The sequence below is a fragment of the Mustela nigripes genome, chromosome 1, assembly GCF_022355385.1.
Source record: "Mustela nigripes isolate SB6536 chromosome 1, MUSNIG.SB6536, whole genome shotgun sequence".
In the NCBI taxonomy this organism is placed as follows: domain Eukaryota; kingdom Metazoa; phylum Chordata; class Mammalia; order Carnivora; family Mustelidae; genus Mustela; species Mustela nigripes.
The window spans coordinates 176,005,393-176,019,127 of NC_081557.1; the positions used below are offsets into that span (position 1 = coordinate 176,005,393).

Consider the following 13,735-nt stretch of genomic DNA (forward strand, 5'->3'; position numbering starts at 1 on the left):
AAAGAAAGAAAGAAAGAAAGAAAGAAAGAAAGAAAGAAAGAAAGAAAGAAATCTCAGTGATCTCACACAAATGCAGTTCAAGTTAAGAGCTGCCTGGAGGGCCTGCTCTCCCGTGCTTAGGGCCCTGGGATGATTTTATGGGATTATGAAGAATCCTGAGACTTAAATAAGATAAAGATAAAAATGCTTTATAAATTACAATTTGTAGATACAAGGAAATAAATTTGCATTGGTAATCCTCATCTCCATACAGCTTTTGAATTTAGTGTCTTTCCAGCTTCTCCAGGAGAGAGATGTGTTGATTATTGTCCTAAATGTAAAAACTGACACAAGAGAGGACCAAGACACAGTGAAGACTCACTAATCTAGGAATCAGAAGTCCTGCCATTACTTCGACAGTAGTGTTGGATGTGAAGATGTGAAGGCTAGACTAGATGAGGACCACAAGCGCCTGACACCATTAGCCCCACATTTGAGCAGAAATTGCCAATTAATGATAGAAGGGTTTCTGGCTCAGAGTCTTTGCCAACATAGCACCTCAGTTGAAGTTGGTTCTTTGAGTTTAAGCCTGTGTGGCCCGGGGGGACTAGATAATCTTTTCTTTTTTTCCTTCTAGGTCTAAGAAGCTATAGTTGTCATCTGTGATTGTAGATAAATCAGATTCTCTGCTCAAAGTTTTCCAGTGACTCAAATTTTCATTAAGAGTAAAAGCTAAATTGCTTAAATGAATTACTATTCAATCTCAACCTTTATTGCCTCTCCTCCCTCCTTCCCACCTCTCTCTCTCTCCCCCAGTCAGCTTCAGTACACTGGTTCACTGCTCCTTCCTCGAATATACCAGGCATTCCCTCCCCTCAGCAATTTTGCAGTGACTGTTCCATCTGCCTCCAGTACTCTCCTCCTACCTGTCTGTGGGCTCACTCCCTTATATCTTCCCCAAGTCTTTACTAATTTCAACCTTTCACTTGTTTACACAGGAGTTGGCAAACTATAACACACGGGCCAGATCTGGACTCGGGCTGTGTTTGCACAGTCTACAAGGTAAGAATGGAATTTACAGTTTTGGTTGAAAAATATATAAATTAGATTAAAAATTATACTCTGTGACACATGAAAATCACATGAAATTCAAATTTTGATGTTCATAAATAGTTTTATTGAAATGCAGGCACTTTTGTAATAAAATGGCAGAGTTAGTTATAGTAGGGACTTTATGGTCCACAAAGGCTAAAATATGTACCAGTTGGTTTTTTACACAAAAAGTTTGCTGGCCCCTAAGAAAGACATCAGTTTGTTAAAAATTTCTAAAAACACTTGTAATCCTGTTTCTCTCTCTTTCTCTCAACTTTTTTTTTTTTTTTTAAGATTTTATTCATTTATATGACAGACAGAGATCACAAGTAGGCAGAGGCAGGCAGAGAGAGACCAGGAAGCAGGCTCCCTGCTGAGCAGAGAGCCGGATGGATGCGGGGCTACATACCAGGACCCTGAGATCATGACCTGAGCCAAAGGCAGAGGCTTTAACCCACTGAGCTGCCCAGGCACCCCTCTCTTTTTTAAAGTAACATTTTTAAAAGTAACATTTATTGGGGTGCCTGGGCGGCTCAGTGGATTAAAGCCTCTGCCTTTGGCTCAGGTCATGATCTCAGGGTCCTAGGATCAAGCCCTGCATCCGGCTCTGAGCAGGGAGCCTGCTTCCTCCTCTCTCTGCTTGTCTCTCTGCCTACCTGTGATCTCTGTCTGTCAAATAAATAAAATCTTAAAAAAAAAAAAGAGTAACATTTATCACATGATATCATAGTATGCAAATTCTTTGTATATTATGTCCATCCAGGAGAGCAGAAATTCCATAAAGTCCAAGAATTTTGTTCATTTTATTTCTTGATATATTCTCAGTACCCTGAAGAGTGTCTGTACATAGTAGGTATTCAATAAATATATTTTCAGAATGAATGAATTCTATGAAAGATACCTGCCTAAAGTAGAAATAAATTAGATGGGGCGATCAGAGAAAACTTCAGGGCAAGATAATATTTGAGTGTTAAAGGGTACTGTGGACTTAGAACAGAGAACAGTTTTTCCTAGAAATGGTACTAAACAAAGAAAATTTGTGTAGTCAGTGTATTGTAGAGCCCATGAAGTAGAGAAAAGTGGGTTGAGCCCATGTTGCAGATGGCCTGGAATTCTGATAAAGACACGTGAGTTTAATCCTATAAAAGTTGTTTATTTTAGAAAGATTTGGCTGACTATGATATGGCATACAGTATGGGGTAGAGGGGTAACATATATATAAGAAATGCAATATCCCAGGTTCAGATTTCTAAAGGTTTAGCATGATCCCATGACCTTGAGATCATGACCTTAGCCTAAATCAAGAGTCCACACTTAACCAACTGAGCCACTCAGGAGTCCCTGTCATTCCCATTTTAAAGATGAAGCAAGCAGCAAGTGATTATTTGGCATTGGATGCAGATATCATTCCCAAAGCCATTGCTGTAATCTAACCGGTCACATTACCAGTTCTTATTGGACTAAAACAATTTTAAATGTACCTAACAGCTCATTTGAATACCATTATCTCCAGCTTTGCTAAATAATTACTAATTCTTCTCACAACAAATAACTAGTATGTAGCATGAATCCATTCTTAATATCAAAACAAATCAAGTTTTGCTGTACACTTAACCTACTATAATTTTTCTTATACTTTAATATGATGTAAAATAGCTTCATAGCTTTTGTGAGTATAAAAAATAGACATTGAAAAAAATAAAATACCCAAAATATGGAGAGGAAAGCACAGCTTAAAATCATATCTTAAATACTCGTAAAATTTTACATAAATGAAATCAAATTATGTATGATTTTTTTCTTTTATTAGACTTAAAGTTATTTTACCATGATTACAAAAAAAAATTAGGCACTGTCATATATCATTGAGTTTATTATCTCTGTTCAATGTAAAAAATAAATAAGAAATTTTAAAAACATGTAAAAGTATAACAAATTATTTTAAAAATCTAACCGAGTTATGGGGCACCTGAGTGGCTTAGTTGGTTGAGCATCCCACTCTTAGGTTTGGCTCAGGTCCTGATCTCATGGGTGGTGAAATTGAGCCCGGCATCAGGCTCCATGTTCAGCATGGAGTCTGCTTAAAATGCCCACCTTCTTCCCCTCCCATTACTCATAAACACTCTCACTCTCTTAAATAAATAAATCTTTAAAAAAATAAAATGATAATGGCAATCCTTTTCAAAGAATTATTTAATGGAGTTAATATGATAAAATTAAGTACCTATCTAGTGAGTACCTATCATTCTAGGAATGATAGCTGTTATTGTTGATAATTGGATAAATGCTAAGATAAAGAATCAAAGTTTGAGAATCAAGCTACACATATTTAATCCTTCACTTACTTTGTTCCATGTAAAGCTATGAACTGTGCTAGGTGCCTGGAAATACATGTACTGTCCAGGTCCTCACCTGTTTTTATGGAGTTGCCAGTATGCTTCATCAGATGTCATAGATGGCATGGCTGAAGTTCCTACTAGGCAGAGAATTTAAACCAGGCCACCTCCTTGGTGACAGTTCAGCAAATAAAACCTTGTGCTTTTGGATACCCTGATGCTTCTCACTAAAAATATATGTAAAAGCAGCTATATTTGGAATTCATTCATTCATCCATCCATCCATTCATTCATTCCTTCATTCGACAGTTACCTCTTGAGCATTTTCGAACGTTCTTAAGATTTCTTCTCCCATAGATGTTCCAGTATCTTGAAGGGAGGAAAAGAAACCAAGAAACAAATAAATGGGCAATACAAATACATTTAGTAATAGGTACTAGAAATAAAATCAAATATAGTGTTATAAATGACGGGGATGCTTGAACTTAGGCAGTTGAGTAAGGCTTCTCTGTCAAGGGGTATCTGACCCAGAACCTGAATGATGAAACTCCAGCCATGTAGAGAGAGAGAAAATTCTAGGCTCGGGGAATAGCTACTACAAATCATCCAAGGCAGGAACAAATTTAGCTGGTTCAATAACTACAGCTGTTTAATTGTATGGGGGGAGAAATGGGACTAACGGGACAGCTGTGGTCAGAGAAATATTCACAACTATAAGCTTGAATATGAGCTCCTTAGTGCAACAGAAAGTTACAAAGAATGCTGACATTCCCAAATGCACAGGTTTAACTCAAAGTTCTAGAAAACTTGACGTCATCTACTCTACCAAATCATGTAGTTTTAATATTTATTCAGTCAACAAATATTTGAAAACACCTACCAAGTACAAAGCCTTCAAGAAGTGTAACTCATAGGAAAGCTCAGATGTATATATTTAGTGTCAGCAGTTAAGCTCTAATCAGACAGGGAAAGATCACTTTTAGCTGGGCAAATCTGAGATTTCGTGGTCATATTGGCATTTGAGTTAGGATAGTAGCTAGAATTAAGATATATAAAACATGACACTGAAGGCATTCTAGGAAATAGCATGAATAAAGGCATAGAGATAAGTTGTTCAGGCAGTAAATAATACAGCATTTGGAGTTGGTATTATGTAACATCTTTGAATTCAAAGCTGAACTTGACCTTGTCATATTTTCTTATTTAAAGATTTTTAAAATAATTTTTATTTGAGAGAGAGAGTGTGTGTGTGTGAGCTGGGGGAGAGGAAATGAGGGAAAGAATCTCAAGGAGAATCTGAGCTGAGCTAGAACCCCGGTGCAGGGCTCCAACCCACGACCATAAGATCATGACCTGAGCCAAAACTGAAGTGGATGCTTAATGGACTGAGCCACCCAAATACCCCTACCTTATCACATATTTTTTTTTCTCACAATTCCCTTAGCAAGCAATTATATGTATTGTCAGAACTCTGAGCTCCATCACAGGTCTTCTGTAGATTGAGCAGTAGGGTGAGATGAAATGGCGGGTCATTCTTCCTAACCTCATCATATAGCTGAGCTGGATCTTCTGCTCAGGAGAAAAAGCCAGAAGAGTGAGGGTCATCAGCTACATTGTTCCACAGTGGTCTGGGAGATTTCCAAGGCTACAGATCACCAGGCAACCCAGTGGCCACCAAGCCCAGTAAACCAAGAATTGATGTTAAAGGCATGAAAACTGGCTGATTTGTATGAATTTGTTTAATCTGTTCTCAATAGGTAACCTGATTTACATCAGGTGATCTATTTAAGACACACCTGGATTCAGAAATGAAGTCATTAGGTTATGAACTTTATTTTTCAAAGACTCAACCTCACCCATTAGTCCATTTATGATGTAGACTTCCTAAATATTACCACCTGTCTGTATTATGCCTCCTCAACAGTTTACAGATGATGTTTTGCAAAGTTGCCTTGTGTTTCCTGCCTAATATGTCAGGCTGTAGTGGATTTTTATTGGAACATTTCAGGTTGGTTAATGGGAGCTCAAGCAACTGATGAGGACAAACTGCTGATCCCTGATGGATCGGGTGAGGTTGAAGATAGCTGCTAGGAGATGAAAAGACCTGAAGACAGAACAAGACTCTACTGATAATAGAGTTACAGTTCCCAAGTACAAACTCCTTCAGATGCATCTGTTTAGGAGACTTGTAGTCTCCTACCCTCTTGAACTTGTCAGGCACCATATGTCAAATAACTAATACAAATGGGATTGATCTTTGGGTAAATTGGACAACAGAAATATTACAAGATTTAATCTTTGGGCGGCAGTAGTAATGGGCAGAATGTTTCATGAGCATTAGTTCCCTAGAATTTTCTTTGATTCTGTCAGTGGCAGCAGTGTTCTTCCATTTATTGATACAAGGAATATTTGTTGAAGACCCACTCTAATAGCCACTGTGCTCTAGAAGTTATGGATCCAAAGTGAACAAAGCAGAGTCCCTGTATCACTGAACTAGGAAAGCTGTACAACTATGATACAAATGATAAGAAAACTGCAGAGGACAGAGAAATACCAAACCCAGGCTTTGGGTCTCAGAGCCGGCTTCTTGGAGGAAGTGCTCTATATGCTGAGATACAGATTAGTAGGTGGCAGTGAATGAGCTGGTGGAGAAGGAAGAGTCCCACACGTGTGAAACCAGCTTTTTTTAGGAAAGCTATGGCTGGAGTACCAAGACTGGGGTCCCTGTAACCAATCTAAATGATGTCACTTTCTAATACCCTCTCAGGATGTCCTCTGCTTTTCTTACATAGGACTTTATAATAGAGTGTGTAATTCTATACTTACATGATTAAAAAATGTTCTATCTTTCCATTGCCCATTCTGTTCACCCAACTTTTGGGCATATATTAGGCAGTCAATCAATATTTCTTTAATCAAAAAATGTCTGGGTTTGAAGGAAGGAATAGCAGAAAAGACAGTAGATAGGTAGCCAGGAATCAAACTAAGCAAGACTTTCTTGACCATATATTTTTTAAAGATTTTATTTATTTATTTGACAGAAAGAGTGAGAGAGCACAAGCAAAGGGAGCAGAGGAGGGAAAGGGAGAAGCTCCCTGCTGAGCAGGGACCACCCCTTCCACCCCATGTGGGGCTCAGTCTCGGGACCCTGGGATCATGACCTGAGCCGAAGGCAGAAACTTAACTGACTGAGCCACCCAGGCGCCCCTTTCTTGACCATATTAAGGAGTCCTAAAATAGTACAAGACAGAGAAAGTGCTTTAAGCCTCAGTTTGCATTTTAGAAAGCTTGTTTTAACTACAGTGTAAAGAATAGATTGGAAGGGCACCCCGGGTGGCTCAGGTCATGATCCCAGGGTCCTTGGATTGAGCTCCACGTGGGGCTCCTTGCTTGGTGGGGAGCCTGCGTGCTTCTCCCTTTGCACCTCCATCCTCACTTGTTCTCCTCTCTCTGCGCTCTCTCTCTCTCTCTCTCAAATAAATAAATAAATAAATAAACAAATAAACAAATCTTTTTTAAAAGAATAGAATAGAAAAGAGCAGAAGTCAGTCTCTGGGTTATCCGAGCCAACTGGAATTAGGCCATTGGGGGTGGGCTTGAGGGATAGTTGGGGAGATAGATTGATAAGACTTGGCCTTTGGTTAGATAAGGAGCAGAAGAATAATGGAGTTCTCCAAGATGACTCTTCGGTTCTGCATTGGACAGCTAAGTGGAATGTGAAGAAAAGCAGTGTTTTTTCTTTGTTTTGGTGATGAAGGGGTAAGTGGTGAGTTCACTTCTGAGCATATGAAGTTTAAGATACCTGTGGTGTCATCTAATAGTTCTCTGGGAGGAAGTTGGATATATATATCTCTGATGCTCGGGAGAGAAATCTTGGTTGGATATAGGGACTTGTGAGCCATCAAAACATAGGTAGTTAAAGTTGTCTTTTGTTGATGTGGCTGAAAGAACTCTATAAAACCTGCTTCCAGTGACAAGCTCTGAAAGGTCTCTCTTCAAAGCTGACTCCAAGCAGTACATAAACTGGTAAATAAATCATGGAAGAATGTTTATAACTTTGGGGGGAAATCACATGGTCTCTTCAGCTTTGTAAAGGCCAATATGATGGGAGAGCCAACAAAGAGACAGCCGTAGGTCTCTACACCCCGGTTCCAGCAACGTTCACACTGTCAGCTCCTTGTTGGGTAACAATTCTGAGTGACTAGTTTATTTTGAGCTTTTTGGAGTAAGAGACACAGTTAGCAGAGAATGGTCTAGGTATTGTTCTCCTAAAATACTGAATTAATCTCATTACACTGTTTATCCATATAATTGCCTTCCACCTGCAATTTAGATTGCTTTTCTTATTTGCTGCTTCTCGGTGCTGACCTGTCATTTCAGTTGTGCTGTGAACCCAGGTAGCAGAAGAGGATGATAGGTGCTTCCGACGTATTTTGTGTGATTCTTGTGTTATACCAGCAATGTTTTTAAAGGCGGTTTAATGAGTAGGTGTTGGACTTGGTTACAGCATAGCACCTGCGCATGCAGCATCTTTCATCCTACCTATTTGCGGCATTTATATCACATGTACACCCTCTGCAGGTATTTAGTTAATAACCCTTACTTACCTTACTGCATTAACATCAACAACAAATCCTGTGCACGGTATAAACATGGAATAGTGGAGAAAAAGATGAACTAATGTGTGTTGGGCATAGGAAGGAGGGCTATTTTACAAAAACCTTCCTGAAGAAGTTTAAAAAAAAATGTATTTGCTGTTTTACTAGGAATACTTGACAGAGGGAATCTGCCAATCAAAAACAAAACACAGGGGTGCCTGGGTGGCTCAATGGGTTAAGCCTCTGTCTTCTGCTCAGGTCATGGTCTCAGGGTCCTGGGATTGAGCCATGCATCGGGCTCTCTGCTCAGCAGAGAGCCTGCTTCCCCTTCTCTCTTTGCCTGCTTCTCTGCCTACTTGTGATCTCTCTTTCTGTGTCAAATAAATAAAAAAATCTTATTTTTAAAAAAGCAAAACACAATTAAAAAAAACACAATCAAAGGAAAACATGAATGAATGTTTTCATGGAGGTATGCAGGCAGCAGGGTGCTGATGGTATGTAATATTTCAGGCAGCAGTGGATCTCAAATGCCATGGTAAGGGTTTTGGAATTACTTTAGACAGTGGGGAGTTAGGAAAGTGTTTAACACAGAGAAGTATGATCCAGCTTTCATTTAAAAAAGAATACCTTGACGGCATTTCTGATCATGGATTCGAGGTAAAGAATTGCTATGCCATTTTTCATGGCATTCATGTCTACAGAAATTCAGAATCCACGATACTGCTGAAGTCCTGATTTCTGAAATCTAAATACTCCAGTTCTCTTAAGTCTCCCAGTAAACACAACCCTCATTATTTTTTCAGGACAATAGCCCCTTAATCTTTCTTCTTTGCCCAAGCCTATTCTTCCTTCTTGGCGTCACTCCTATATCCCTATTCAGCTTGCAATGCATGGATCAACATTTCAGTTGCACACTCACAAACACCTCAGATTCCCTTTGCCCTTGACCTTGAGCCCAGCCTTTCTGCCAATCCTTAGTTCAAGATCTATTCAACCAAATGCACTTGTCCTTTGGCTATGAATAATCTTTATGAAAGTTATGTGATTAGGTTATCTTCATGCTGAGTCTTCACTGTTATCTTCCAGTCCTTTTATTCCCAGTTAACTCCCTGTTTTCTAGTTGCTTATACTTGGAAGATTATAAAAATTTTAGAACCCCAACCCAGATAAGAGACACAGAATCACCAAGGAAATCTCTATTTTAAAACAATATTCTAGTTGATTCTTATCTGATAAATTTAAGAAACAGTGCATAATTAAATAGCATAATTAAATAACTCCATAATTAAATAGCAACTCCTCTGAATTTATTTCATAACCTTAAATCTGTAGCTGAACCCTGCTGACCAATTTGCCTAAGTGAAACACCAAAGAATAAAACAACTTCATTATTCTATATTCTCTAACATTCCTTTATTCATTTTCCCTTCCTGTCCATGTTTCTTTCAAAGCCTCACCCATCTGTTACACTCCAGTGCTGAAGCGTCTCTTCTCGACACTCCAGTGTTGAAGCCTAACCTCCCAATTTGACTGTATTTGGAGACAGGACCTTTACAGAATAATTAAGGTTTAATGAAGTCTTTTACAAGTAAAGATAACAGAGCTGTCTCTCTTTCTCTCCTCTTCTCCCTCCTCTTTTTCTGTGACCTGATGTACTTTTCCCAACCCTGTCTCACATAGGAAAGAAACTTTCTAACCTACAAGACCAATCTGATAAATCACCCTTTTTGAGGAGCCTTATCTGTAACTCCCATAGCTCATTTCCTCTTGAGTCCCCCAAACACTGGGAATAAATGTAATGATACATGTATATGGTTGGTAGACAAGCAGTACTCCTGTCTTTAAATTCCCAATGTGGGAGCCTGGGTGACTCAGTTGATGAAGCATCTGCTTTCAGCTTGGCTCATCTCAAGGTTGGGGTCCCTGCTCAGTGGGAAGTCTGCTTCTTCCTCTCCCTCTTCCCCCCTTCCGTCAATCCCTCTCCCTTGGTCCCTCCCCCTGCTCATTTTCTCTATTTCACTCTGTCAAATAAATAAATAAAATCTTTAAAAAAATGTATAAATAAATGAATGAAAACAAACTACCTTTTTGATTCTGTTTTGTACCACATAATCCTGTGTCCCATTCAAATCAAACTAGCATGAACATTTGTTTCTTAATCCTTCTCTTTATGCTCATTCCTCAACCTGAATCATATTGACTATCTCTAGCCTATCTCCAAAGGTGACACCTTCTTTACTCTTTAAATTAAATCAAATACAGATATCTTTGCCCTGGAAGATAATGAAAAGATATGTTTTAATTAACCTAAATCACTAATGTTGGCTTTATGGTAGAAACGATAGAAAGTAGAGTATGTGCTATGGTGAGTGTTGTGAATATTGTGTAAGACTGATGAATCACAGACCTGTACCCCAGACACAAATAGTACATTATATGTTAATTTTAAAAAAGAGAAAGAAATGGTAGAAAGATGTAAAATCAGTTTTAAATGTTTTGATACTTTAATACTACTACCACCACCACAGTTTTTGAGCATTAATATGCACCAAACACTATTCTAAGTGTTTTTCATGTGTCAATAATTTAATCTGCGCAGCAACCCTATGAAGTAGACATTTTGTTACCGTCATTTTACAGATCAGGAAATTAAGAGCTACATGGTCAATAACTTGTCTGGTAAAATGATTCAGACTCTAAAGAACTAAGATTTAGATCGAGGAATCTTAATTCTAGAGCTTGAACTTTTGACTGGGTCTGTATAATCCTGTCTCATACTCAATCAAACCTCAAGCGATATACAGATGATAACTGAATGAGATATCATTTGATAACTTTATAGGACTCTTACTCATTTAAAGATAAGTATCATGACAATTATAAAATCTATTGGAATAAAATATCTTATCCAATGATTGATGGAAAAGGGAACAAAAAATTACTTTTTGGCCTTTTTACTACTTCACTTACAGGTGAAGTAATTCTGTAAGACGATTGCATAACATGATAGAGGAAAATTTTAGGTAAGATTTCTTGAAATGAATGATTGTGTTAATAATTACACTATTTTAAATTGTTCTGTGCAAAGAAGTAGATGAAAACAACATAATACCCAATTTTAGTGTAAATGCCGTCTGACTGCCATGGACTCTGTCCTGCCATGTGCTCTACAATGAATCACGTAGCTCTGTTTTTCTTACTTGAACTACTTACTGCAAAACTTTTCTTGCTATAGCATCCTGTGTTGTTATTTGGCCTTCAATTCATGAGAACACACCTATGAACACAGCCATGAATGTAGGTACTAGAATAAAAGTTTGTCTTGCAAAAGATACAGAATGCACTAAAATTAATTTTAATTTCCCATAGAGAATTCTAGGATACCAAAGAATACGTACCAGTTGGAATATTCTTGGCTAGATTGAAAAACAGGCCATTCTCACAAACACGAACTCTGTTCACGAGGTCCATATGTCAGAGAGGCTACAGTGGAAGTCAGATTAGCAGGAATAAGGAAACAGGGTCCAAAAGAAAGGGAAATGTCTTTTTTTAAAAAAAATGTAATTCTAGTGTAGTTATCATACACTGTTATGTGAAATCTCTTTATTAAAGGCTAGAACACAGCTTAATAAGTTGCTCATTTTTCTTTCTGACTCAAGCCCTGCGTTTACCACTAAAAGACTCAAGGGAATGGAAAGATAGAAAAGCTCTTCAAAGGACACAAAAGGAAGACTTTAAATTTTATTTTTTCAGTATAAGGAAGACTTTTTAAACTCTTCTGAATCACGACAAAAGCCTCATCCACTTAGCCCAGTATTATGTCTGAGTTTTTACTTCTCAGAGGTGAATGAGGAAGGATGTCAGATCCCCTAAACTACTACAGTTCAGAGTCTTCAAAACAAGTAGCCTAAAGATGAATGGGGTGGAAGAGAAAACCGCCACTGTGGGGGGTTTAGGAGTCCTGGGCTGAGAGTCCAGAAATCAGGGATTAACTCTCTGTGAGTCTTGAGGCAAACCAGTGCATGCATTTGTTTGTTAGTTGCCTTTTCTTTCAAACAGGAGAGTTGGGCTAGGACAGAGGTCTCTACTGGTCAGTTCAGCTGTAAGGTCTTAAGATTCATTGAGGTGATTGCAGAACATGATGGAGGCACTGGTAGGTAAGATTTCCTGGAATCGAGCAACAGTGCTGTACTGGTGTCTGCATTGTAGGATATCACTGAAATATTTTAGCAAGTAATGGTCCGCCTTCTTGGATGGGGTTTAAGACACCACCTCTCAGTTCTGCTGTGCTCAGTGGAACATACAATGTGTTCCTGTTTATGGAAGGTGGGGTGGAACGTTTTCTCCTTAAGAACAAGTTACTCTGTTTTGACTTTTAAAGGTCTTGATGAAGATGAATAGGAAATTTAAATCAGGGAAAGTAATTTTAACACCACACCCTAAAAATCACCCATCAGGGAAGTAATATTTCATTACATTAGTGAAGTAGCAGTAAATCTTTAAAGTAATGACTTGTCATCTGTGTGTTTAGTCCTTATTTCACAATATAAGAGTAGAAATTTAGAGTGTATGTGTATGTGTATGTGTGTGTATGTTCACTGTAGTTGTTGGTGACACAAGTAAGCAGTCTGAGCTAAAAAATACAGGAATCCTCAGTTCCAAATAAAGAGAAACCAACCTTTTCATCACTGGTTGGTCAAATGTGGATAGTTCTTTTTTTAAATAACTCCAGATAACTCCTTGTAGATCAAATTTAATAACTTCCAAACTTTGTGTTTATAAGAATTACCTGGAGTTGTTGCTAAAAATTCTGATTCTTGGGGGTGCCTGGGTGGCTCAGTGGGTTAAAAAGCCTCTGCCTTTGGCTCAAGTCATGATCCCAGGGACCTGGGATCCAGCCCCGCAACGGGCTCTCTGCTTTGCCAGGAGCCCGCTTCCATTCCTCTCTCTCTCTCTATCTCTCTGCCTGTCTCTCTGCTTACTTGTGATCTCTGTCTGTCAAATAAATAAAATTAAAAAATAAAAAATTCTGATTCTTGGTCACTACCAGAATCAGTCTCTAGCATAGTCACTCAAACATTGGTTATATGCTGAAATCACAGGGGAGCTTTAAAAAATACTTACGGCCATGAACTAAGTCAGACAGGGGGAAAAAAAAAAAAAAATATATACACACACACACACACACACACACACACACACACACACATATATATGCCTTCATAAACATGTAGAATCTAAAAAACGAAACAAAACAACAACTCCCCAAAACAAAAAACATAGAATGGATTGGTGGTTGTCAGAAGGGTGTGGGGGAGGGTGGAAGAGATAGGTAGGAGGTGGTGGGCAATATGAGTGAAGGTAGTCAAAAGTTCTTCCTGTTACAAAGTAAATATGTCATGGGGAGGTATTGTGATGTATGATATGATGACTGTAGTTAGTAACTCTGCCCTGTGTATTTCAGAGTTGCTAAGCAAATAAATCATAAAAGTTTTGGGGGTGCCTGGATGGCTCAGTCAGTTGGCATCTGCCTTCAACTCAGGTCAGGATCCTAGGGTCCTGAGATTGAGCCCTGCATCAGGCTCCCTGCTCAATGGGGATGCTGCTTCTCCCTCTCCCTACCCTCCCCATGGTGCGTTCTCTCTCTTTCTCAAATAAATAGATCAATCTTTTAAAAAGTTTCTATCACAAGAAGAAAAAAATTGTACTATGTGTGGAGATGAATGTTAA

The 13,735-nt window shown here is 38.5% G+C and overlaps 1 long non-coding RNA gene across 1 annotated transcript in view; it reads right to left on the minus strand.

The window, feature by feature from the left end:
• The window catches only part of LOC132014329 (uncharacterized), a 17,294-nt gene extending 5,807 nt beyond the window's left edge, over window positions 1-11,487 (minus strand). The window contains exons 1-2 of the long non-coding RNA XR_009403290.1: window positions 11,404-11,487; window positions 3,721-3,776 (exon numbers count right to left, since the gene is read on the minus strand). This is a non-coding gene — a long non-coding RNA (uncharacterized LOC132014329). The remainder of the gene's footprint in view (window positions 1-3,720; window positions 3,777-11,403) is intronic.
• Between the last annotated feature and the right edge of the window lie 2,248 nt (window positions 11,488-13,735).